We start from the raw sequence: 26,815 nt of genomic DNA on the forward strand, positions 1-26,815 counted from the left end.
TGAAAAGGGTGTGCACCTCTGTACGGGTGTTCGCTATGTGAAGTACGAAAGTTTCACGGGCCGAACTCAAGGCCACCTCTCTCTGAGACAAAAGAGCTCTTATTCTTGCCATGCCGTTGAAACGTGTCCCAAGGTTGGTATTTGTGGCCAGATTGAAAACTCCCTATGTTCATGTGTGGGAGGAAATAGAACATTTCTGCAGCAAATAACCCGTTCACTTACTGTTACGATAAAAGGAATACTTTTAATTAACTCAGAACAATCTTCATTATTGAGCATCAAATAACTACCATTTTCCAACAACTTGAACGTGGGGATGATAGCAGGAACTGGCGTGCCTTGCAACACGCAAGCCATATTTGGTCGGTGTTTGTTGCATGAACCGTGTAACTGTATGTGCCTACACATTAGTGAATGATCTGGCGTCTCAGTGCATTCCTCTCCATTCAGATAAACTTCTTGATCATCTTTGAAACATCTGTATGTGTATGGAAGCGACCAGACCTCATGAAGAAAAGCACTACCTAAAGGTTCATAACGACCTATTGGTATATATTTCATACAATTTGAAAACTTATATAAAGCAAAAGGCAGCGTTATTAAACCGTGGATAAGGCATGTTGTCAAAAAACCCGCAATCCTCTGCTGATGATGTCACTGAGCATGTCATGAATGATGTAATATGTGACATCATCAGCAGTGGATTACGGGTAATAGTATCTCTAGTTTACTCCCCTATAGCTGTCTTTATTTTAACATAAGTGTGTGTTTCCCTCCCTTATACTTACTGTTTTTGGTTCGCTTCCAGTTCGCGTACCGGCGAGCGAACTAGGAAGCGAACTAAGAGAAATAGAGGTTGGCACAGTTCCAAATATTGTACCAATTTTTTAATAACGGGGATGTAGTTCTGAAAAGAACTTTATTTTTTATTTTTCTGAACATTTTTTTACTGTTTTTGAATTTTTCGGAACAGTTTTATATTTTTTTGGGTTTTTCTTGGAGGGGGCAATGAAAACGATTCATTGTAAAGGGCTCAACAGGAGCAACAAAACAAAAAAAAGAAGTATTTATTATTTTGGGCGTTTCGGACAAACTTGCATATGATAGTCAATAGCTCTGTTGATCAGAGTGATGCTTCTTTCTCCGTAGGAAATGAATCCATCGCAAAATACGCAGGTGTGTTTTACTTCACCAAATCTCATTTGTATATTTGGCACCATCTCCCTGCCCTCTGGTCCCGTTACTTCCGGTACAACAGATCTTCTGGCCATAATAGGGAGATTATCTAGGTCGTTCCGAAACTGTGCAGCACTGTAGTTGTTAGGATGCCACCTAGTCATATGGCGATGCATTGTGTAGTTTCCGAAACTGTATTTTTTGTCGGTCCCTCTGGACAGTCTATCTTGACATATAAGGCAAGTTACGTATCTTGCATTTACTTTTTTCTGACCTTTGGGAATTTTAAAAAATTGCCAAATGAAGTTTTCTTTCCGGTGAGACGTCCTGGGCTGCTCAGGCAAAAACTGCCTCTCTTCGTGCTCGTCCTCCTGTTCCTCTTCTTCTTCTTCTTGTTGAATTATAACTTGAGCAGGTGGTCCACTCTTCCTTGGATGTGGTGGAGGTGGTGGGGAAGCACCAGCTGAAGCTACTAAAGAAGCCATTGCTCAGTGATCACAAAGGGTCTTTCTCTCACAATGATGAAAGTCAGAGTGAGGAAAGAAGGAGGGATTTTCATCATTTGGGAAAAACAAGAGTTCTCAACCAATCAAAAGTGTTCATTTTAGATTATATGACCTAGTCTTACATCATTAGGAAACCAAAAGTGAAATGAACCAATGAAAAGTGTTATTACCAAGTCACATGACTTGCTGTGTTTACGTTAAGCGCTTTGCAGGGCCTCCCGGTTTGCTTCCAGAAACCTGCGCTTTGCGACTCGCTTCGCGTACCAGTTCGCTAACGTAGTACGTCATATGACGTATCACGCGACAACGTGAAACGTCATGCGGACGGGAGGCGTCACGATGTTGTTTTGTAACGCGGCACTTGCGGTAAAGAAACATTTACCGGCTCGCGGTCTATTTCGCGGCATCAAGGTCAGCTAACGGGAAGCTTCCCTATTTGCGAAGCGGGAACGAAGAAAAAAAAATATAAAAAAAAAAAATTATTCATAAACATATAAAATATATTTTTGGATTTAAAGAAGAATACATTTTACAGCTACAGATATTAGCTGTTAAAAAACCAATGAAATTCACAGAAAAAACCATAGGTTATAGACCATATATAGTTAGGAATTAGCATTTACAAAACCTTGAAAATTCACTGAAAAAACCATAGGTTATAGACCATATATAGTTAGGAATTAGCATTTAAAAAACCTTATTTTACTCACACAAAACCATTGAAATTCCATATATAGTTAGTTGCACTAACTATATATCGCGCACCCGCAATCCACTGCTGATCATGTCACATATTACATCATTCATGACATGGTCAGTGACATCACTGATGACATCACTGATGACATCTCAAATGACATCACTGATGACATCACTGATGACATCTCATTTGACATCATTCTTGTGCTAATACGATAAACCTCTTCAGACTCTAATATAACCTTAGATACACTCAGTGTATACAGACACTCACACACTGCCACTCATCCATGGAGTTACTCACACACCCAGTCAGTCATGCAAAGAAACAATCTCACCTCCATTTCTTCAACTATACAGTTAAACACACCTTACTTATTGAAACATATACTAACACATATTTACTCTCTTATACAATCCCTGATACAAGTTCACAATGATCGATACAACCACTCACTCATTCAGTGGCTCTCATGCACAGTTATTTATATATGCCAACTCTCACATGTACTGTGTTTTACATATGTACTTACTATGACATGTAGCATTGAGATATCCATTCACTCATCAATACACTCATGCACACAGTCAACTGCCCATGTAGCTGTTTCCACATGCACTCTTGAACTCATACACCTAGTGAATAAACTGCTCACACATCTATGCATAGAGTCTCACACCTTCCAGCCACCCCCACACAAACTCAATCTCCCATAGAAATACTTGGGCAACCAATTAATAACACATATAGCCTCTCGTATAGCTAATGATCAACACATGCAGCAGTTTACAGAACAACAGACATAATGATGCACAAATTAAGACAGTTTAGTCACTAACCCATGCATTCAGTGAGACACATTTAATCACTCACTCATACAGTCAGTCATGCACCTACTAAATCCTTCATCCAGACACTTATACATCCACTCAAGACATATTTTAACTTTACAGAAAAATACAGTCACTGGATGTTGTCATCAGTGATGTCATCAGTGATGTCATTTGAGATGTCATCAGTGATGTCATCAGTGATGTCACTGACCATGTCATGAATGATGTAATATGTGACATGATCAGCAGTGGATTGCGGGTGCGCGATATATAGTTAGTGCAACTAACTATATATGGAATTTCAATGGTTTTGTGTGAGTAAAATAAGGTTTTTTAAATGCTAATTCCTAACTATATATGGTCTATAACCTATGGTTTTTTCAGTGAATATATATATACATATATACATATATATATTCAAGCTCCAAGGTTACCCACGTGGCGGGAGCGCACTCGGGGAACAGCAGATGCTATGTAGTTGCCACCAGTTCAAGAAATGCAGCCTGACGCGTTTCTAGTCAAAATCTCTTTTTCAAAGGCTGTTTAGTCTGCATCCCATGACTCAGCCACACCTTAAAGTGCGATCAGCAGCCTTCTGATAGGCTGGCTTCTCCCACAGAATTGTGGTCCATGTAGTGTGGCATTCTTTGACCCTGGATGGGTGTCGAGGAGTGCAGGAAAACTAATGCGCGCCCTAGATGGGCCTCCTGAGCCGGGGCATCTGGATTCCAGCGCTGGTCTCTTTTCCCGCTTATGTTCTAGCGGTGGTGCACTCCCCGCGGCAGGGCATGCCGCGTACAAATTCAAGCTCCAAGGTTACCCACGTGGCAGGAGCGCACTCGGGGAACAGCAGATGCTATGTAGTTGCCACCATTTCAAGAAATGCAGCCTGTCGCGTTTCGAGTGAAAATCTCTTTTTCAAAGGCTGTTTAGTCTGCATCCCATGACTCAGCCACACCTTAAAGTACGATCAGCAGCCTTCTGATAGGCTGGCTTCTCCCACAGAATTGTGGTCCATGTAGTGTGGCATTCTTTGACCCTGGATGGGTGTCGAGGAGTGCAGGAAAACTAATGCGAGTCCTAGATGGGCCTCCTGAGTCGGGGCATCTGGATTCCAGCGCTGGTTTCTTTTCCCGCTTATGTTCTAGCGGTGGTGCACTCCCCGCGGCAGGGCATGCCACGTACAAATTCAAGCTCCAAGGTTACCCACGTGGCGGGAGCGCACTCGGGGAACAGCAGATGCTATGTAGGTGCCACTAGTTCAATAAATGCAGCCTGACGCGTTTCGAGTGAAAATCTCTTTTTTAAAGGCTGTTTAGTCTGCATCCCATGACTCAGGGACACCTTAAAGTACGATCAGCAGCCTTCTGATAGGCTGGCTTCTCCCACAGAATTGTGGTCCATGTAGTGTGGCATTCTTTGACCCTCGATGGGTGTCGAGGAGTGCTGGAAAACGAATGGTCCTGGGGCCCGAAATGTTTCTGAGCCTCACAAAGGAACCAGCAGCTGATGGGATTTTGGACTGATAAGTATTTCTGAGGCCCATCTGAGGGCTTTAAATGTGAACAGTATGAATCATCGTGCATCCATCAGTGGGATAAAATATACTGACACAGACCACAAGGCCCAACAGGCATTGCGTTGAACACTACAATGTAGCCCATCTGAGGGCGGTTAATTTACTTGTGGGGGTGTGTCAAGTAGCACAAACTTTTTGTCGAGCCTCTGAAGAGAGCAGTAGCTCAGAAACGTGTCAGGCTTTTAACCTCCGACATGAGAGCTGTAATGTTATCGGAATGGAAAACCCAGCCTTACCCGAAGAAATGCTTTCCAGCAAGCTGTTGTTCTCGTGCCTGTGGGCATGTGGGAGCTTTGATATATATATATATATATATATATATATTCACTGAAAAAACCATAGGTTATAGACCATATATAGTTAGGAATTAGCATTTAAAAAACCTTATTTTACTCACACAAAACCATTGAAATTCCATATATAGTTAGTTGCACTAACTATATATCGCGCACCCGCAATCCACTGCTGATGATGTCACATATTACATCATTCATGACATGGTCAGTGACATCACTGATGACATCACTGATGACATCATCCAGTGACTGTGTGTTTCTGTAAAGTTTAAATATGTTTTACATATTGAAGAATGAGTAGATGTATAAGTGTCTGGACGAAGGATTTAGTAGGTGCATGACTGAATGTATGAGTGAGTGATTAAATGTGTCTCACTGAGTGCATGGGTTAGTGACTAAACTGTCTTAATTTGTGCATCATTATGTCTGTTGTTCTGTAAACTGCTGCATGTGTTGATCAGTAGCTATATGATTAACTATATGGGTTACTGATTGATTGTCCAAGTATTTGTATGGGAGACTGAGTGTGTGTGTGGCTGGCTGGGAGGTGTGTGACTCTGTGCAGATCAATGTGTACTTGTATCAATGATTGTATAAGAAAGTAAGTATGTGTTAGTATATGTTTGAAAATGTAAGGTGCTCTATGTTTAACTGTATAGACAAGAAAATGGAAGTGTGATTGATTCTTTACAGGACTGACTAGATGTGTGAGTAACTTCATGGATGAGTGGCAGAGTGTGAGTGTCTGTATAGGTGTATGAGTGCATATGATAGTGTTGTAAAGATGAGTGATTGTATGTATGAATGATTGTATGGGTGAATGAGTGAATGTGTGTGTAGACGTAGGAATCAGTGAGTGCGTATGTAGTAACTAGTATTGGTGTGTCAATGGTTTCAAAAATTATACTCTGTATTTAACACTGGGTGAAACAGAGGTTATATTAAAATGTGAGGAGATGCATTGTATTGTCACATGAATGATATCATCAGTGATGTGGTCATTGATGTCAAATGAGATGTCATCAGTGATGTCATTTGAGATGTCATCAGTGATGTCATCAGTGATGTCACTGACCATGTTATGAATGATGTAATATGTGACATCATCAGCAGTGGATTGCGGGTGCGCGATATATAGTTAGTGCAACTAACTATATATGGAATTTCAATGGTTTTGTGTGAGTAAAATAAGGTTTTTTAAATGCTAATTCCTAACTATATATGGTCTATAACCTATGGTTTTTTCAGTGAATTTTCAAGGTTTTGTAAATGCTAATTCCTAACTATATATGGTCTATAACCTATGGTTTTTTCAGTGAATTTCAATGGTTTTTTAATAGCAAATATCATAAGCTGTCGAATGTCAAGTACGTGGTAAGTGAAAACATTTTCGTGTTTATGCACACTGATCTGCTTTGAATGGTGCCCCCCCCCCTCATTTCTATTAGGAGTACTCTCTCTTTGCAGATAGTGAAAGGTAGTTAACGCAGGCCTTTGCCCCTGTTGTAATACGTCGTGCCTGCTTCTCTCTCCATTTGATTGATTGTTATCCAAGCATTTACTGTTTTAGAATTGGTTCTCTTTGGTTCATTCTCTATTTACAAACACAGAGTCGCAATACTCTGTTTAGTCTTTGCAGATAACGAAAAATCGTGTAAAAAAAAAAGAAAAGGAATCGAGCAAAATCAGTAGGCCACTAATGGGATCTCTTTTTGACCTCGCTAAAATAGAAACATTAGGAACAACCCCTCATGACAAATACAAAACTAGTGAGATGAACTGAACTCCACACAATGATGGCTGCAAAACAGCTCGGCTCCGCCACCCACCCCGCCCAAAATAACGATAAAGAGCGGCTGCCATGATTGGTTGCGGAATGGCCACGACGGAGCTACGAAATGGTGGTGCTCTCATGCTAACCCCAGCTTCAGTCTGAAACATCCAGAAACACTGTAGACTACCAATTCGATCAGTTCCGGTAGCGCCCCAATGTAACCCGGTAGAGAAGAACTAGCCCTCCCCTCTTTGACTGATGGTTCTTGTTGCCTGTCCCTTCTGTTGTCATTTAACAGAACTATTTAGCCTGCTGAAAGGGGTTGTGTTCCGACCGCTGGTTGGTGGAGACATTTTGACTATATTCCGGACCTGCGTTGTCGCGTAATGCGTCATATGACGCGCCGCGTTAGCGCATCCGGAAGTCATCCGGGGCGCGACGCGCAGCGCGTAACGTAAGCATAACGAGTCATGTGACTTGTTAATAAAACTTTTCATTGGTTCATTTTACTTTTCTTATTCTAATGATGAAAGGCTTGGTCATATGACCTAAAAATTACGCTTTTTATTACTTCCGAAACATTATTTTTTCTAAAATATATGTTATAATGTTCCAGGCTAATGTACTTTCCCGGAAATTTTACAACTGTCCTGCAAGTAAAATATATTCTTTTTTCGAGAAAAAGAGCGTTTCTTCGTCCCATGACGGAGCCGTTGAGCAAAAGAGGGTCGACCTGCTGTCTTAGTCGCCGATACGCCTGAATATGAGATTCTTATCGATCACTTTATGTTGCAGGAGTAGAAAACACAACAGCCCTTGACCATTTATCTTTACTGCGTTCCTGCGTATTATACCTTTTACCCTTCATGTAATTGGTATGCTTTATTTCACTTGCCTTTTAATGATTCTAAAACAGTGACTATTATTAAAAACTTTACCAATGTATATACTACTACCATGTTTTCTTTTAAAAACCTTTATTGTGAAAATGTCATTATACAAATACGAGCCTATAACCACGTGGGCCGGCCACGGAGCAAACTGTAATCGTATATGATGAGTAGACATTTACACTGTAGAGGAACGTAACGGGCGGGCCATTAGGTTGCAAGAACTAAGGTGTCTAACAGTTGCGGAATCGGTGGACGTACATTTTATAATTAAAATACGACAGGGCCAGTTACAATAAAATTATCTAGATATACATTTGCGGGCAAGTACCATGGGTGACGTTAATTCGAACTTTCAATAGTACAGTAATCAATAACACATCAGAACTTAATATCAATAGGGATGTCGAAATATTCAATCAATTCTCGTCCCCGCCCGCCATATGCTTCAAAACTGCATACGTATCTCGTGATTTCAAGGTTCTGCAACCAGTACACAACAAGGAGTTACGAGTCCCATTTATTCCGGCGCCATTTTGGGTGAGGACGGGCAGGTCCAGGATATAGTCAAAATGTCTCTACCAACCATCGACTATGATGATGTTCATATGCTGTATTTATTAGAGTAACACTCATCTGTCCACATGAAATTAATTTGCCACAATCTAAACATGTCATTTTAATCTTTCCAAAGTTCTAAATATTTGGGACCATTTCCCTTGCCTCTGATGCTGTCTGTGCCACTTCTTTGATGAATGTACTGGCAGGTCGGGGGTTCTCCTCCAAATCTCTCTTTTATGCAGCACTATAATTAATTGGTGCCACCTCTCCATATGACGATGCATGGTATAGTTACCATAACTATATTTTTTTTCGGTTCCTCTGGAGAGTACATCGTGGCAGATGAAGCGTGTAACGTACCGGGAATTTACCTTTTTTTGCATGTACAGGAAAGGAAAAAAAAAAATCGAGCGTCCGAGTTCTAAAGTGTCCCAGGGCCATTTTAGTAGACCAGGCCCAAATCCAAAGAACAGGCCGCCATTTTGAGAGTCCTGTTGCAGCCGCCTGTCGCTGTAGCATCAAGAGCGGCCGAAACTCAGCTGAATGGCAACTGAAATGGTAAAGGGGCGCCCCACTACAGCAGACGAGCCTCCACCTAGGAAGGCCCGTTCACGCCGCCTCCCCCCCCCCCTTCGGGCACCCCACGCCGTTATTCGGAGCAGTATTGTAGGATGGCCACACCAGTGCGGCAACTTGCTAGACATCACCTCGGTGGTAACTGAATCTCAGCGCCTTGTGGTGTCTTCTCTTCAGAAAATATTCTTGCGCTACCTTTGCCCCATTCGCACATCGGTCCGCTACTGACACCATCTCACAGGCTAATGGGGCACCCCACGCCGAGTTTCAGCATTGTAGGATGACCACACCAGTACAGCAACTTGCTAGACATCACCTCGGTGCCATCCGGATCTCGGCGCCCCACTGCAGATGAAGTGCCTCTCAACTATGAAACCACCACGGTGCCATCCGGATCTTGGCGCCTTGTGCTGGTTCCGGCCTATTCACACATCGGTCCGCTACTGACGCCACCTCACAGGCCAACGGGGCGCCCCACGCCGAGTTTCAGCATTGTAGGATGGCCACACCAGTACAGCAACTTGCTAGACATCACCTCGGTGCCATCCGGATCTTGGCATCTCAACGCCTAGTGGTATCTTCCATACAGGAAATATTGTTGCGCTGCCTTTGGCCCCATTCGCACATCGGTCCGCTACTGACGCCATCTCACAGGCCAACGGGGCGCCCCACGCCGACTTTCAACATTGTAGGATGGCCACACCAGTGCGACAACTTGCTAGACACCACCTCGGTGCCATCCGGATCTTGGCATCTCAGCGCCTTGTGGTGTCTTCTATTCAGAAAATATTGTTGCGCTGCCTTTGGCCCCATTCGCACATCGGTCCGCTACTGACGCCATCTCACAGGCCAACGGGGCGCCCCACGCCGACTTTCAACATTGTAGGATGGCCACACCAGTGCGACAACTTGCTAGACACCACCTCGGTGCCATCCGGATCTTGGCGCGTTGTGCTGCCTTCGGCCTATTCGCACATCGGTCCGCTACTGACGCGAACTCACAGGCCAACAGGGCGCCCCACGCCGACTTTCAGCATTGTAGGATGGCCACACCAGTGCTGCAACTTGCTGGACACCACCTCGGTGCCATCCGGATCTTGGCGCGTTGTGTTGCCTTCGGCCTATTCGCACATCGGTCCGCTACTGACGCCGCCTCACGTGCCAACGTATTTTCTCCGCATTTTATACCCTATGCCGCATAACAGGTCATGTGACTTGTTTATAAAACTTTTCATTGGTTCATTTTACTTTTGGTTTCCTAATGATGGAAGGCTTGATCATATGACCTAAAAACAACACTTTTCATTGGATGAAAACTTTTTTTTCCCCCCCCAAACGATGAAGGCCCCACCTTGTTTCTGGATGTTTCAGACTGAAGCTGGCGTCACCATGAAAGCACCACCATCTCGTGGCTCCGTCGTAGTCATTCCGCGAGCAATCATGGCAGCCGCTCCCCACCAGAAGCCTGCAGGAGTCGGGGGCCCCCAAAACTTTTGATGAATCCTCAAGGCGGAGGGGACGCTTTCGAGAATGGGGTCCAAGACCTAGCAGACAAGCGTCCGATTTCCAAGGTGTCCCAGGGCCATTTCAGTGGACCAGGCCCAAAAAGGAAACAGCCTGCCGCCATTTTGAGAGTCCTGTGACAGCCGCCTATCGCTGCACCGCAAGAGTGGGCGCAACTCAGCTGAATTGCGGCTTTTGACACAGTGGACCAAAAGCGGACGGAATGGCAACTGAAACGGTAAAGGGGCGCCCCACTACAACAGACGAGACTCCACCTGGAGAGGCCCGTTCACGCCGCCTCCCCCGGGGCGCCCCACGCCGTTATTCGGAGCAGCATTGTAGGATACCAAAACCAGTGCGGCAACTTACTGGACATCACCTTGGTGCCATCGTTCTGCTGCCTTGGAACTATTCGCACAACAGTTTGCTACTGATGACCCACCCCCCGCGACGCCCCACGTCGGATGCCGAAATCAGTGAAATATGGACGTTGTGCTGCGTTGGGACTATTCGCACAGCCGACCGCTACTTCGTTGTTTTTCCCTAAAATTGTTTATATGTTATTACTGTTTTTGTTTTCTTGTATATATTTATAAGTTATTAACGTTTTATAATCTTACTACTTTGTTGGAGTGCTATATATTTTTAATGTGACACATAATTGTAAAAACTTTGATGTACAAAGAGTCATCCCTGGAATCTTCCGCTTCAGGCTCGGTCCCCTCCCCAATCACAATACAGGATGGTTTTCAGATAATAGGAACGCGTCTGCTGTGACGGATCTCATCGAGTGTGGGCCTTGATCTACTATAACTCCTTTGAAGAGGGGTGATTCTTTACAGCAGGGCCATAAACTACATCTGCAGGGCTAGCTGATACCCTAGGACTGGCCTGGACAATCGGACACAGAGGAAAAGGAGTGTCAGGGGGTGCGGTAGTGAATAGGGCGAAAGGGAGGTGTCGGGCGGGCACAGGGTGTGATTCTCAGTGAAGAGCAGCGCAGATGGGGGGTGGTTTATTACCCATGCATAAGACAGAGAGCGGGGGTGACCACTGCCTGGGGGAGATGCTTGCGAGGGTGGGGAGCCATGCTAAGGATCGACAGCGTGCAGAGAGTGGGTCTGGTCAAGGCATCTAAAATGACTGCCGTGCACGACAAAAGTGTGGCATTTGAAAAAAGGCAAGATGGCGCAGACAATGTTTTTCAACACTTCCTGATTTCCTTCGAATCGAACGTTAACAGACGTTGGGGCATATTACCAAAGTTAAGCGATATTTATCCCTAACGATGCTTAGCAACGAATTTTTTACCGCTAAGCATCTTCAGAAATTATCGCAGATAAACCTTGCTATTATCAAGGTTTATCGCAAATACGATAAAAAACGACCGCAATGCATTAATATCGCTGAAAACTCAGCGATATTCATGCATTACCGAGCTAATGCTCTTAGCCATGTTATCCACCTCCCATTGGATAACATGGCTAAGAACTGCTCAGGGCAGGTGGTAGCTTTTGGAGATATTCGCGCTTATCGCGAATATTTCCAAAAGTTGGTAATAGGAGATAGCGATGTTAGCGACTGTTTCCAGTCGCTAACATCTTGACATGCCCACTTTGCATGTCATTAGTGATAAATATCACTCACATGCAAAGTGGGGCCCAAGATGGTCGCTATCTCCTACTAGCCGTCGCTAACTGGTGTTAGCAACAGCTAGGTAATACAGAGATAAATTTATCTCCGCGAAGCGGAGCGCTGTTACAGATATATATCTTGTTTTTGAACGTTAATTTCTCAAAATCCACTGAAGCACATATATTGAGACCTAGCAAAGGCACATCGAGCTACCAGTCCCTACAATTTTGCCAAGTTTCGTGCAAATCCATTCAGCCGTTCGATTATTATTATTATTTTTTTTTTGCCCCGCGGGGCCCTTTTAAAACCTCCACATCAAACCTAAGAGGTCAAGGAGGATCTACTATGCCCCCTTATGGTCATTTGCCCCTTCGCTTTGGCCTCCTCTTGTCTCTCGATCCTACCGAGAGACAAGATGGCGGCCGCTACGGACTGTTTGCAATGTTTACAGACGCCGGAGAACCAATCAGCTTCGCAAACCTCCGTTACGCGAAGCGGAGCGCTGTTACAGATATATATCTTTTTTTTAACGTTAATTTCTCAAAATCCACTGGAGCACATATATTGAGACCTAGCAAAGGCACATCGGGCTACCAGTCCCTAATATTTTACCAAGTTTCGTGCAAATCCATTCAGCCGTTTTATTATTATTATTATTTTTTTTTTGCCCCGCGGGGCCCTTTTAAAACCTCCACATCAAACCTAGAGGGTCAGGGAGGATCTACTATGCCCCCTTATGGTCATTTGCCCCTTCGCTTTGGCCTCCGCTTGTCTCTCGATCCTACCGAGAGACAAGATGGCGGCCGCTACGGACTGTTTCGAATGTTCACAGACGCCAGAGAACCAATCAGCTTCGCTTCACAAAGCTCCGTAACGCGTAAAGTCCGCGAACCGGAGCGCTGCCCGGTCCGCTGTTACAGATATATATCTTTTTTTGAACGTTAATTTCTCAAAATCCACTGAAGCACATATATTGAGACCTAGCAAAGGCACATCGGGCTACCAGTCCCTACAATTTTGCCAAGTTTCGTGCAAATCCATTCAGCCGTTCGGGCTAAAAGTGAGGCCAACCGCCCTATGGAAAACTCAATGTTAAAAACACGTTTTGGGACCCCCCTTTTTTCTCGGCCCCCCCTTGACGAACCCCCCCCCAAATTTTCAAGGGCTGCTCAGAAACAAAATGTGCCATTTTCCTGAAAATTTCAGCCAATTCCGTCCACAAACGCCAAAGTTATTAGACATAGAATTTTCAAAAATCCCATAGAGAAAAAATCCTAACTATATATACCTACTGGCGAATATAAATATAAATATATATATATATATATATATATATATATATATATCCGGTCTGTAGAGATGCCGTCAGCCGGGTGGCCCGTGTTCAGGGTACCGGAAACCCTGTAAAGATGCCGTCAGCCGGGTGGTCCGTGTTCAGGGTACCGGAAACCCTGTAACATTCAAATCCAATCCTCAAAGTAATCACGGACACCAATAGATATCGTTGCAGAAAGGTTTATTTTCAGCTGCCAAGCAACGCGTTTCAGCTTTACGCCTTGATTACGCTTAGTGACCGGCATTTTTTTCACACTTTTTATATGTTTTTTTTACTTTTCTCAATAAACATAAGCAACAGACAGTGTAGACAAAATGACACCACAGTAAATAAGGCGGCCATCTTAACAATGTGCGCAAAACACAGTACTGGTAAGTTGTTAAACCTTAACAATCATTAGTATAATACATCATCCAGTTTGTTGATTTTTTAACATTTCTAACCGCGTTTAAGTACAATTTAGCCCAAGAGGGCACACCAACTTGGTCACCATTCCACATAGTTCATCCGTATGATTAGTGGTTATAGATATACATTTTCATATCATGCTTCATAGCCGATGGAATAAATACAAATTACGCCCAAGTGGGCCTTTTGCCCAGATCAATTACACAATTAATCTATAATATCTGAATCAGCATGCATAAACAAAGCAAAATCCAGGATTCATAACCTGATAAGATATTTGCGCTTCCATAAATCTTAGTCAGTGATTTACATGGCCCATTGTGAATAAGTGCAAACAAAAAACCTAAAAGTGAAAGAGATTAAAATACATTAAAAACAAGATTATACAGAATATTCCACAGCCAAAACAGTTCATCGCACCTTGTTACTTTTGCAAATGTACAGACAATTCTTCATTTGAATTTAACCCCAAAGGTGACATAGTCTCCAGATCTATGATGTACCTTGACTATAATTTCCGTAGGGTCAGTAATCTGTTTCCTCCTCGAACATGTTCTCCTACTGAGTCAATTACCACCATGTTCAACAATTTTTCATTTTGCAGGTGAGTGTCAAAGAAATGTCGGGCAACAGGATATTGTCTGTTATTGTGTCGAATGGCTCTGATATGCTCAAGTACCCATTTTTTTGCCCGATGTATGGTACTCCCTAAATATGCCTTATTAGAAGGACATATAAGTGCGTACACACAATACATCATATTGCATGTTAATGTCTTCCTGATTACTAGATCTCTCTTGCTACTACTGATGTTGAGACTCACACAATCTGAACTATTGTTGCAGGCCTTACAATTCCTGCAGCAACGAAATCCCGCTTTTCCCCCTAGTCTAGACTTGTCAGAGTCAGATACCAGGTTGGGGCTTAATTCATCCCTTAATGATCTACTCTTCTGGAAAGTCACTTGTGGACCATTACTGAGATGTTTTCTGAGATGAGGATCAGTGAGTTATATGTGCCAATGTTTCTTCAGAGTAGATCTAACATCATGGGCTTGCCCCGAGTAGATTGTGATGAATCTGAGTGTATTTTGTTCTTTTACCTTAACTTCCGGATGTAACAACTGAGCACGTGTTACTTTCTCCACCTTCTTGCAAGCTGCCGCTATAGATTTCTTACCATATCCTTGTTCCTCAAATCTTTGTATTATAGTTTCCTTTTGACTTTGGTACCCTTCTTCCGAACTGCAATTTCGCTTGGCCCGTAATAACTCGCCAAACGGAATGCTATGCACTAGACTCTTCGGATGAGAGCTTGATGCATTTAAAAGACTATTTCCTGCTGTCTTTTTTCGAAATACCTTTGTATGCATCATATTTTCTTTGATTTCCATTACGATATCTAAGAATTCAATCTCAGTTTTGCTTATATTTGCTGTGAATTTCAGATTGTACACATTTTCATTCCGACTAGTTATAAGAGCTTTGGCACTGTCAACATCTCCGTTCCAAATAAAAAAGATATCATCTATAAAGCGCAGCCACAGGACACACTGATCGTATTCTGCCATTTGAGCAACCACCTTCTCCTCCCACCAGCCCATGACCAAATTGGCATAGCTGGGGGCGAAGCAGGTGACCATGGCTGTGCCCTGTGAGTGGCAATAGATGACATCGTTGAATAAAAAAAGTTGTTGGTTAAGCAAAACTTTATCATACTGAGAAGCATCTCCGAGTGCCTCAATAGTGAGATTGATCGGGATCTTAGATAGTGTCTTATAGCTTGTAACCCAAAATGATGTTCAATAGACGTATATAAACTTCACACATCTAATGTTACCAGTGTGTAGTGAGATTCCCAGTGTATGCCGTCTATGATTGTTAGAAAGTGGGTAGTGTCTCTCAGATACGATGGTAAATCAACCACATAGGGTATTAAATAGTGGTCGATAAACCGCGAAGTATTCGCAAGGAAAGACCCCATTGACGATACAATGGGTTTCCCTGGTGGATTTGTGGGGTTTTTGTGAAGTTTTGGCAACAAGTACAGAATAGGGAGTTTAGGAAAGGAACATTTCAAATAATTGTACACGTCCCACTCCACTAAACCTTGGTCTCTCCACATGATCAATAAATCCCCATGTTCCTTGTTGGATCTAATTACTGAGTTTTTGTCTGAGATGTGGTAACATGTGTCATCTGATAACTGTCTCAAGCCCTCATTTAGATACATTATTGTATCTAACACCACCACGTTTCCACCCTTATCTGAGTTACGGATTACGATGGTGGGATCAGCTTTGAATTCTTCTAGGGCCAACAACTGTTCATATGATAGATTCTTTTTATCATAAGGTGTTTTTTTGTACCGTATCTTCTTGAGGTCATTCAACACCCCTCTCTCAAATGCATCGATCGCATCACAATCAATTTGTGGTAAAAACACTGACTTAGGTTTAAAACCATTTCCCGGATTAACATTATCATCAATCCCATACTGGTGCAAATCAGACATAAACATATTTTCATCAGTTAATTGCTCAGTTTGTGAGGTGAAAACATTCAATAATTCAACATCATCCCTATTTAGATTACTGATTGCCAACCCATGTTCAGTCATTATATTCTTTCCAAATTTTGTATCAAACCAATATGAATCTATGATGTACCTTGACTCTAATTTCGGTATCATGTTCTCCTACTGAGTCAATTACCACCATCTTCAACAAATTTTCATTTTGCATGTGAATGTCACAGAAATGTCGGGCAACAGGATATTGTCTGTTATTGTGTCGAATGGCTCTGATATGCTCAAGTACCCGTTTTTTTGCCCAATGTATGGTACTCCCTAAATATGCCTTATTACAAGGACATATAAGTGCATACACACAACACATCGTATTACTTATTAATGTCTTCCTGATTACTAGATCTCTCTTGCTACTACTGCTGTTGAGACTCACACAATCTGAACTATTGTGAAAAAAACGCCGGTCACTAAGAGTGAACAAGGCGTAAAGCTGAAACTCGTTGCTTGGCAACTGAAAATAAACCTTTCTGCAACGATATCCATTGGTGTCCGTGATTACTTCGAGTATTTCGAGGATTGGATTTGAATATATATATAGCCGCAGAGGACGCACCGCCACCAAGGAGCTTCCCACATCCGCCGACCACGGACCACAACTTTCGCCTGCGCAAGCAATACCATGGCGGTGGAAGCCGCCAGGGACCGGACTCTGGATTGGTCCTTGATACCTCAAAAATAGGCTATCGAGGTGAGGGTGATTTGCAACTAGGAACTTATTTCAACACATCACTCCCCTACGGGGATGAAGGCGGGGCGAACTACAATTACCGGCACTCATCATTGCTTTCACCGACTGCGGCGCCCACCAGGGGGCATCCACCCCTTTAAGTCACCAGAGACGCCCACCGTGGGAATTTAAAAACACCTGATGAGTTGGATGCTGTATGCCCCTCCGCTGAACTGATGTAACCAGCCCCCTTGAGAAAGGTCTGCTGTCAGACCGAAATGCATCGGGCAAAGACAGGCTGGACAATTGCAAACGGAATTAAAGCCTTTCGAACTCACCCCCAGTTGTGCGACTCACTTTCTTTCCTTTGAGAGAACCCAGACGTGATATATATATATATATATATATTCACTGAAAAAACCATAGGTTATAGACCATATATAGTTAGGAATTAGCATTTAAAAAACCTTATTTTACTCACACAAAACCATTGAAATTCCATATATAGTTAGTTGCACTAACTATATATCGCGCACCCGCAATCCACTGCTGATCATGTCACATATTACATCATTCATGACATGGTCAGTGACATCACTGATGACATCACTGATGACATCTCAAATGACATCACTGATGACATCACTGATAACAACATCCAGTGACTATGTTTCTGTAAAGTTAAAATATGTCTTACATATTGAAGAATGAGTGGATGTATAAGTGTCTGGATGAAGGATTTAGTAGGTGCATGACTGACTGTATGAGTGAGTGATTAAATGTGTCTCACTGAATGCATGGGTTAGTGACTAAACTGTCTTAATTTGTGCATCATTATGTCTGTTGTGATGTAAACTGCTGCATGTGTTGATCATTAGCTATACGAGAGGCTATATGTGTTATTGATTGGTTGCCCAAGTATTTGTATGGGAGATTGAGTTTGTGTGGGGGTGGCTGGGAGGTGTGTGACTCTGTGCATAGATGTGTGAGCAGTTGATTCACTAGGTGTATGAGTTCAAGAGTGCATGTGGAAACAGCTACATCGGCAGTTGACTGTGTGCATGAGTGTATTGATGTGTGAATGGATATCTCAATGCTACATGTCATAGTAAGTACATATGTAAAACACAGTACATGTGAGAGTTGGCATATATAAATAACTGTGCATGAGAGCCACTGAATGTGTGAGTGGTTGTATGCATCATTGTGAACTTGTATCACGGATTGTATAAGAGAGTAAATATGTGTTAGTATATGTTTGAATAAGTAAGGTGTGTATAACTGTATAGTTGAAGAAATGGAGGTGAGATTGTTTCTTTGCATGACTGACTAGGTGTGTGAGTAACTCCATGGATGAGTGACAGTGTGTGAGTGTCTGTATACACTGAGTGTATCTAAGGTTATATTAGAGTCTGAAGAGGTTTATCGTATTAGCACAAGAATGATGTCAAATGAGATGTCATCATTGATGTCATCAGTGATGTCATTTGAGATGTCATCAGTGATGTCATCAGTGATGTCACTGACCATGTCATGAATGATGTAATATGTGACATGATCAGCAGTGGATTGCGGGTGCGCGATATATAGTTAGTGCAACTAACTATATATGGAATTTCAATGGTTTTGTGTGAGTAAAATAAGGTTTTTTAAATGCTAATTCCTAACTATATATGGTCTATAACCTATGGTTTTTTCAGTGAATTTTCAAGGTTTTGTAAATGCCAATTCCTAACTATATATGGTCTATAACCTATGGTTTTTTCAGTGAATTTCAATGGTTTTTTAATAGCAAATATCATAAGCTGTCGAATGTCAAGTACGTGGTAAGTAAAAACATTTTCGTGTTTATGCACACTGATCTGCTTTGAATGCTGCCCCCCACCCCTCATTTCTATTAGGAGTACTCTCTCTTTGCAGATAGTGAAGGGTAGTTAACGCAGGCCTTTGCCCCCGTTGTAATCCGTCGTGCCTGCTTCTCTCTTTATTTGATTGATTGTTCTCTTTGGTTCATTCTCTATTTACAAACAAGCACAGAGTCGCAATACTCTGTTTAGTCTTTGCAGATAGCGAAAAATCGTGTAAAAAAACAAAAGGAATCGAGCAAAATCAGTAGGCCACTAATGGGATCTCTTTTTGACCTCGCTAAAATAGAAACATTAGGAACAACCTGTTGAAAATAGCAATGTGTATGTACATAAGCGGCGTTCATTTGTGTTCACAATACCCCTTGTTGATTGTTTGAATCGAGCATTGAATTGTTCGAAGTTGGTTCTCTTAAGGATCTTCTCTGCCTGCAAACGAGGAAGAATAGGAATATTCTCTCTCCCTTTGCAGATAGTGAAGGGTAGGTAACGCAAACCTTTAACACGTCGTGCCTATTTCGTTCCTCATTGATTGATTGTTTGCCCAAACATTGACTGTTTGGGAATTGGTTCTTTTTGGAGGTATTCCCTGTTTGCAAATATACGTAGGAAAATCTTTGCAAGTAGTGAAAGGGTACGTAATGCGGACCTTTCTCCCACGTTGTAATCTGTCATGCCTATCTACTCCCCACTGATTGATGCACCTGTTTCACCCGGACCATTTACTAGAGATACGTCATCTGGCCCGACCAGAGAGCACCCCTAGTGAAAAAGACATATGCAATAATAACGAAGTGATCACTGTATCCTGTTAACAGAAACTTTAGCATGAAACAACCTGGAAAGAAAAGAATAGGAAAACGAAAATCAGTAGGCCACTGATGAACTTTTTATTAAATAACAAACAAAGAAACGATAACAATACGTAATGATAAAACCTATTATTGTCCTAGAAACAAGAAACGTTAGAAGTAAGCCTGTAATAAGAAACCTGAAAATATCGCCCCTCACTGCCCCAAAACCTGTCTGTCCCACCGCCTGCCACGGCCAAATAACGGCAAACTGGGAAAGATATAAGTCAGCAGACATCCACCCCATTCTAGAAACTTCCAAAGTGCAACAGGTTTTCGGCTACGCCCAGCCGGAAGCAACACATATAAGGCGGGTCCTGCTGCCACGCCTCGGCCAGGAGATCATCACGTAGGGTGTAGCCGGAGGAGAGGCCGAAGCCAGCGGGACCCGGCCAGGGGGATTGACAACACTGGACAGTTTTAGGTGGGGGAATGTCCGTGTCCTCGACCCTCCCCTCTCTCTCCCAGTCCGGCCGCGGTGGCCCTTGAGAGTTGCAGGTTGTCCCCCCACACTCTCTCCCGGTCCGGCCACCAACGGCCGGGGGCTGGGGCCGACGGGATCCGGCTGCAGCCGATGAGCCAAGGAACCCGTTCATGAGGCCAGAGCAAAGGGCGTCCGGCCGCCATCCACCGGAGGTCCGGCCCGAAGACGGACTGGACATTTCTTCTTTCTTCTATAATTGCTGCAACAACCCTGGGGGGGGATGTCTTGCACATGCCTACGACCCCCCCCCCCCGTCCTCATCGCCTGGTCCGGCCATAACAAATGTCAAGCGAGACGCCGTGGGGTGCACTGGGAGGGAGAGACTGTGCGAACAGGCCTCTCCCGCCTCCCCAGGTGGAGGCTTCCCAGCTGCACCCTCAGCGCTCCAGGCGCCCGGAAAAGGATCCGGCTGCAGCCGATGAGCCAAGGAACCCGTTCATGGGGCCAGAGCAAAGGGCGTCCGGCCGCCATCCACCGGAGGTCCGGCCCAAAGACGGACGGGACATTTCTTCTTTCTTTTATAATGGCTGCGACAACACTGGGGGGGGGGATGTCTTGCACATGCCTCCGACCCCCCCCCCCTCATCCTCATCGCCTGGTCCGGCCATAACAAATGTCAAGCGAGACGCCGTGGGGTGCACTGGGAGGGAGAGACGGTGCGAACAGGCCTCTCCCGCCTCCCCAGGTGGAGGCTTCCCAGCTGCACCCTCAGCGCTCCAGGCGCCCGGAAAAGGATCCGGCTGCAGCCGATGAGCCAAGGAACCCGTTCATGGGGCCAGAGCAAAGGGCGTCCGGCTGCCATCCACCGGAGGTCCGGCCCAAAGACGGACGGGACATTTCTTCTTTCTTCAATAATGGCTTTGACAACACTGGGGGGGATGTCTTGCACATGCCTCCGACCCCCCCCCCTCGTCCTCATCGCCTGGTCCGGCCATAACAAATGTCAAGCGAGACGCCGTGGGGTGCACTGGGAGGGAGAGACGGTGCGAACAGGCCTCTCCCGCCTCCCCAGGTGGAGGCTTCCCAGCTGCACCCTCAGCGCTCCAGGCGCCCGGAAAAGGGTTCTTCCACTGTGGCGATGCTGCAACGTCTCGCCCGGCAGGGTGGAGCCCGTCCGCTCATTTGACCCCGCGATCGCCAGTAGCTACCGAACTCTCAAAATGGCGGTCGACCTGGCAAGAGCGGGCCCAGCATAAAGAAATGGCCCGGTCACTGGTTGACTCCACCACCGTAGTCCTCCACGACCTTGAAGATTCTAGAGGAGCCGCGGGAGTCTCCGACCCCCGCAGACACCCCCGATGGGGAATGACTACCATGATCGCCCGTGGAGTGACGAAACTGTATCCGCGGGACGTCGGCGCTCCCATGCTGGCGCCAGCCTCAGTTTGAATGACTAGAATCCTGCAGACCTCAGTTCCGGTGAAAGCACAGTGTGACCCGGTAGGAAAAATTGTTGCACCCCCTCCCCTTTTTGACTGATAGTTCAAACCACCGATCCTTTCCTTTGCCCTTTTACCGGAACTTTGGACTGCCTCCCCCTCTTTTACATTTTCTAGAGAAAACAAAACATTAACCACTACATTAGCATAGCAGTTGACACCAGAACTGTTTTCAAATTGAAAACCAACAACATCTTCAACAGAATCCTTTTTGTTTCTGCTGTGACCCTGCTACAGCACAGGCATTGTCCCCAGCAGTAATTCTGCAATGCCGGTAAGTATAGCTGTGGTGCCTACTGGACTCACTCACCCCCGCGGCGCCCCACGCCGTTATTTGCTGGGCGGCAACTTACTAGACATCACCTTCGTGACATCCAGATTTCAGCGCTTTCTGCTCCCTTGGAACTATTCGCACAACAGACCGCTACTGACAATCCACCCCCCGGGACGCCCCACCCCGGATACCCAAATCAGTGCGGCACCCAGGCAACATCTTCTGAATTTTCATAATTTGAAAGAACTAGTAACATGTCCTCATCAGGAATTTCCTCATGAAAACTCTGCAATGATGATTCTTGTAACTCTATGGTCTCCAAACATTCGATAAATTCGCCATCAAGAGATTGATCAAAAAAATCATTCAAGTCATCTCCTCCTTGTGAGAATATTTCATTATTGGTGCTGTCAATTTCAATAAATGTATTGGATAATTCAAAAGAAATTGCCACGGTCTCTTCGTTGTTTAAATGTTTTTACTGTTTTTGTTTTGTTGTATATATTTATAAGTTATTAAAGTTTTATAATCCTACTACTTTGTTGGAGTGCTATATATTTTTAATATGACACATAATTGTAAAAACTTTGATGTACAAAGAGTCATCCCTGGAATCTTCCGCTTCAGGCTCGGTCCCCTCCCCAATCACAATACAGGATGGTTTTCAGATAGTAGGAACACGTGTGGTGTGACGGATCTCATCGGGTGTGGGCCTTGATCTACTATAACTCCTTTGAAGAGGGGTGATTCTATACAGCTGGGGCCATAAACTACATCTGCAGGGCTAGCTGATAGCCTGGACAATCGGACACAGAGGAAGAGGAGTGTCAGAGGGTGCGGTAGTGAATAGGGCGAAAGGGAGGTGTCGGGCGGGCACAGAGTGTGATTCTCAGGGAAGACCAGCGCAGATGGGGGGAGGTTTATTGCCCATGCATAAGACAGAGAGCGGGGGTGACCAGTGCCTGGGGAAGATGCTTGCGAGGGTGGGGAGCCATGCTACGAATCGACAGCGTGCAGAGAGTGGGTCTGGTCAAGGCATCTAAAATGGCTGCCGTGCACCACAAAAGTGTGGCATTTCAAAAAAGGCAAGATGGCGCAGACAATGTTTTTCAACACTTCCTCATTTCCTTCGAATCGAACGTTAACAGACGTTGGTGCATATTACCAAAGTTAAGCGATATTTATCGCTAACGATGCTTAGCAACGAATTTTTTACCGCTAAGCATCGTCAGAAATTATCGAAGATAAACCTTGCTATTATCAAGGTTTATCGCAAATGCGATAAAAAACGGCCGCAATGCATGAATATCGCTAAAAAGTCAGCGATATTCATGCATTACCGAGCTAATGCTCTTAGCCATGTTATCCACCTCCCATTGGATAACATGGCTAAGAACTGCTCAGGGCAGGTGTTAGTTTTTGGAGATATTCGCGCTTAGCGCGAATATCTCCAAAAGTTGGTAATAGGAGATAGATATCTTGCATGTTGTAATGCAAGTTATTGTGGTATATGGAACTCATACCATAATCTCTCAGGAAAGCAGAAACTGATCCTTTTGGGACCGCCTGAGAAGGCCTAGGGGGTGAGGGGTACTCTACTTTGCCCCCTTTTCACGTTCCGAACTATTTTTTTTTACTCTCTTCTGTAATTACACAAAATGGCAGCGATAAGATGCATCAGAGACAGACAGTGAGAGAAAGGAGGCCGGAGATGAAGAAGAGATGTCAAATACACATTGGAGATAATATAGTGGGAGAAGGGAAGTAAATATGAGTAAACTTACCATGTAACATAAAAATGTTGCACTCTATACTATAAGTCTCATTTTATACTACAATCACTTCGCTACAACCTCATAAATTAAAAATAAAAATGAATAATGTCTCAAACAATTTTTGATTTCTGAATATAAATTTATTCTTCTGAATTTTCAAAATTTGAAAGAACTAGTAACATGTCCTCATCAGGAATTTCCTCTTCAATCATCTCATCTGGAATCTCCTCATGAAAAGTCTGCAATGATGATTCTTGTAACTCTATGGTCTCCAAACATTCGATAAATTCGCCATCAACAGATTGATCAAAAAATCATTCAAGTCATCTCCTCCTTGTGACAATATTTCATTATTGGTGCTCTCAATTTCAATAAATGTAGTGGATAATTCAAAAGAAATTGCCACGGTCTCTTCATTGTGAGCCATTTTATTTTGAAATTGCTTGCTGTAAATTGCAGAAAAAAATAATCACTTTCATTTATCGTTTTTAGTAATACATAATATAAAACTAACTTTATCAAGTATTTAGTATAACAGAAGGACTGTAAATAAATAACAGAATGTAAGTATCAATGAGGACTAGCTAACTTTTAGGGGGGGTAAAGGGTGACTCAGGTACGTCAGACAATACAAGGAAAAAAGCAATGTTTTCCTTTGAAAGCCCTCACCCACCGACCTAGTCGGTGGCATGCTTCATCATCGGGCCCACCACAGTGGCACCGAATGTGCCCCGGGTGTGCTGCAACGCCAGGAGACTGCGGAGCTGGTATATTGCTGCGTGTGCAGTGAAGGAGTGAGAAGTGAAAGTTTAAAAAGCTATACAAGCGGTCCCAGCACCCGAGGGTTAACAAGTATTTAATAAACTGGGCCTCCGTTAGCTGTTTTAAAAGGCGAATGGACAAAGTGGAGTGATTAATGATCTCCCATGTCCAGTGTGGTCTACATGTTTCTGCCAGTGCCTTTTCTGTAATAAGCTGGCTTTCCTCAGGACCAAATAGTAAAGTGAAAAAGTGCAATTAAATAATAAACTAATAAACTATATTAAGTGTTTGTGTTATTTATTGGCTATGTGTCGCGCTCGCTAAGGCGCTGTAGCTGTTAGAGGGGGATTCCCTCAAGCTTTTTCTGTTATTTCTTTGTAAAAAGCCTCATGGGTCGCCTGGCAGAGAAAGAGACCGATTAGTTCGGTCTGGTTCCTCCTTGGACCTATTCGTCCTTCTGCGGCGCCCGGTTCTCAAACCCCCTCTAACAGCTACAGCGCCTTAGCGAGCGCGACACATAGCCAATAAATAACACAAACACTTAATATAGTTTATTAGTTTATTATTTAATTGCACTTTTTCACTTTACTATTTGGTCCTGAGGAAAGCCAGCTTATTACAGAAAAGGCACTGGCAGAAACATGTAGACCACACTGGACATGGGAGATCATTAATCACTCCACTTTGTCCATTCGCCTTTTAAAACAGCTAACGGAGGCCCAGTTTATTAAATACTTGTTAACCCTCGGGTGCTGGGACCGCTTGTATAGCTTTTTAAACTTTCACTTCTCACTCCTTCACTGCACACGCAGCAATATACCAGCTCCGCAGTCTCCTGGCGTTGCAGCACACCCGGGGCACATTCGGTGCCACTGTGGTGGGCCCGATGATGAAGCATGCCACCGACTAGGTCGGTGGGTGAGGGCTTTCAAAGGAAAACATTGCTTTTTTCCTTGTATTGTCTGACGTACCTGAGTCACCCTTTACCCCCCCCTAAAAGTTAGCTAGTCCTCATTGATACTTACATATAAACACAGGGGATACGGGCTAGCATATCTAGTCCTCTCTCTCTCTTTGATCTGTATAATAAATAACAGAAAACATTTTTCAAATTATCTTCAAGTGTACAACATAGTTCCCCTTACAAATTAACAACTCACCTTTTTAAAAGTAGGAGAAGTGTTAGTACTGTGTAAATCAAACACCAGCAATTGACCACCAAAAATTCCTCACAAATGTACCTCAGACAGTAGTATCACAAAATGGCTGTGGTTTCCTCTCATTTTAGATATATACATAACCAATTAACTTTCATCACACACAAATACAAAACCAAAGTAACATTTTAATTGGTTCTAAATTTCAACACTTTCAAATGTCTTCTCCCCATGCAATTTTCCATAGGACATTTAGATACGTCTACAGCCTGAATGGCTGAACGGAATTACACCAAACTTGGCAAAATGGTACATCAAACCTAAGAGGTCAGGGAGGATCTACTATGCCCCCTTATGGTCATTTGCCCCTTCGCTTTGGCCTCCTCTTGTCTCTCGATCCTACCGAGAGACAAGATGGCGGCCGCTACGGACTGTTTGGAATGTTTACAGACGCCACACCAAACTTGGCAAAATGGTACATCAAACCTAAGAGGTCAGGGAGGATCTACTATGCCCCCTTATGGTCATTTGCCCCTTCGCTTTGGCCTCCTCTTGTCTCTCGATCCTACCGAGAGACAAGATGGCGGCCGCTACGGACTGTTTGGAATGTTTACAGACGCCGGAGAACCAATCAGCTTCGCAAAGCTCCGTAACGCGAAAAGTACGCGAAGCGGAGCGCTGTTACAGATATATATCTTTTTTTGAACGTTAATTTCTCAAAATCCACTGGAGCACATATATTGAGACCTAGCAAAGGCACATCGGGCTACCAGTCCCTAATATTTTGCCAAGTTTCGTGCAAATCCATTCAGCCGTTCGGTTATTATTATTATTATTTTTTTTGCCCCGCGGGGCCCTTTTAAAACCTCCACATCAAACCTAGGGGGTCAGCGAGGATCTACTATGCCCCCTTATGGTCATTTGCCCCTTCGCTTTGGCCTCCTCTTGTCTCTCGATCCTACCGAGAGACAAGATGGCGGCCGCTACGGACTGTTTGGAATGTTTACAGATGCCGGAGAACCAATCGGCTTCGCTTCACAAAGCTCCGTACCGCGAAAAGTACGCGAACTGGAACGCTGCCCGTTCCGCTGTTACAGATATATATCTTTTTTTGAACGTTAATTTCTCAAAATCCACTGGAGCACATATATTGAGACCTAGCAAAGGCACATCGGGCTA

At 43.9% G+C, this 26,815-nt stretch overlaps 1 protein-coding gene across 1 annotated transcript in view; it reads left to right on the forward strand.

Moving 5' to 3' along the window:
* Positions 1-26,815, forward strand: part of LOC144825051 (uncharacterized) — a 284,399-nt gene that overhangs the window by 91,986 nt on the left and 165,598 nt on the right. The window lies entirely within an intron of this gene.

Source organism: Lissotriton helveticus, chromosome 3_1 (genome assembly GCF_964261635.1).
Source record: "Lissotriton helveticus chromosome 3_1, aLisHel1.1, whole genome shotgun sequence".
NCBI lineage: Eukaryota > Metazoa > Chordata > Amphibia > Caudata > Salamandridae > Lissotriton > Lissotriton helveticus.